The following is a 2112-nucleotide window of genomic DNA, read 5'->3' on the forward strand; positions in this document are numbered from 1 at the left end:
CATCCTTTAGGAGGAGAAGAAGAGGACCAAGCCCAGGAGGACAGCGAGACACAGGCGCTGCTGAGCTAGAAAGGCAAGGAGCCACCGCAGAGCTCCATGCCACCCATCTTAGGGAATGCACACACTCACTGTTACCTATTCTTAAAAAGAAAATTGTTTTTTCCATGTAAGCCTGAGTTGAGTCATTTAGGTGTCAAAGGGTATGGGTTTTGCAGGGTTCTGTCTCATTTGTAAGTCACCACAGACTGGCATCCCTCACTCTAATCCCACCCCATCCCCGGTTATAGCTGTCTTCAAAAGGAGAAAGCCCTTTGGCTTCATCCATCTCCTCCCCACAACACCAAAACTAGTGAAAGACGTGGCCTTGTAGTGCCGTTAGGACTCAGCTGTGCTCAAGTGCCCATAAAGAGCTGTGGAGATACTCAGCNCTCTTCTCTGGGTTATTTGCATATAGTTAAAATTAAATTCACATATAAAAGTGAAGATACTAGTATCAGCCAACAAAGAGCAAGAGTTGAGCTGGCTGCAGTCAGTCAGCATGAAGTGTGCCTCTGTGGGTGGAAAGCCAGGACCTGACCGTACAGCACTCTCACAGGAGGCAGTGTCACAGTTATGCAAATGTGGTGGGCACTTATGGGCACAGCTACCCTGGATAAGAGCGGCAGCTGGAGCAGCCCCTTGTAGCACACCACAGTCTGGGGAAGATGTTAAGAAAGATGATTGAAAATCATCATTGAAATTTGCCTCATGGAGGATTTTTTCACTCAAAGCATGGAAGGCAACCTCTGCAGTTGGATAGAGCGTCCAGCAGAGTCTACTACACAGGTTAGGGTTCAACATAGTTCAAGTGCTGGTTGTTTGCTTGTCACCAATACAGGTGTGTCGAAGTTCACAGAGACATTCACACCTCAGTTCTCCCAGTTTGTCAAGGTTCATAACCATCGATGGGTTTTATCTCTAGGGTGGATTTAAACCTTTTTTGCTACACAATGTCCTTTATCTGTGGGGCTCCATCTTGCCCTGCATCTAGGAATGTAACCCCGCCACAGCCCCTTTTTATTTATTTAGGCTAATGTTTTCTATCTGTCACCCTCTCTTCTGTAGCATATTCAAGGTGTAGCTTTTTAGGTAATGTGTAGGACCCTTTGGCTTGCAATAGGAANATCTAGACCATCTCTGTTTAATGTGATTGCATTCCAGATGTGTTTGTTCCCACGGCTTGTCATTTGTACCACACACCGGAATTTTCCCTTCCTTCATCTCGTTCTGATCAGGCAAACATTTTCTTCTGTTTCCCTGCGTCACATTGTTAATTATATATTTTATCGGTATTTTGAAGGTTGTGTTAGAGACTATAATATGCATCCCTGACTCACTGTGATCTAACACAACCTTCAAAATACTGATGAAATATATAATTAACAATGCAACGAAGGATACGTGCAAAGTGGAATAACCTGCCTCAGTTTCTCATAGTTTAGTGATGCATATATTTTTAAATGCCAAAAATAGCAGTTTGTGCACTTGCTAGACATATAGATCTGTCCACAGGCCTCCATTTCCCTTCACGTCTACCACACACACTCAGTATGTATGCGTAGCTGCCAACCAGAGGCCCCCATTAGCGTTCAGTGTGGTCCACTAGAAAAATTCTCAGAGTTTTAGGTGTCTGGGAGTGTTTGTTTTATCTTCACTTTCTGAGTAATGTTTCCACTGGGTGGAATCTGCAGTGGTTCCCATCACAACCGGAATCCCAGGGTTTCCCTCACACACTATGCTGTCACAGCCGAGTTAGACCACTTTGAAAATTCAGTAGGGGCGGGGGGGTGAGATGGCTCAGCGGGTAAGAGCACTGACTGCTCTTTTGAAGGTCCTGAGATCAAATCCCAGCAACCACATGGTGGCTCACAACCACCCATAATGAGATCTGACGCCCCCTTCTGGTGTGTCTAAAGTCAGCTACAGTGTACTTACATATTCAGTAATAAATCTTTGGGCAGAAGCAAGCAGGGACTGAGTGAATGGAGTTACCGGACTGAGCGGGGCCGACCAGAGCGAGCAGAGGTCCTAAAAATTCAATTCCCAACAACCATCTGTACAGCTACAGTGTAC

This window comes from Mus caroli, chromosome 8, assembly GCF_900094665.2.
Source record: "Mus caroli chromosome 8, CAROLI_EIJ_v1.1, whole genome shotgun sequence".
In the NCBI taxonomy this organism is placed as follows: domain Eukaryota; kingdom Metazoa; phylum Chordata; class Mammalia; order Rodentia; family Muridae; genus Mus; species Mus caroli.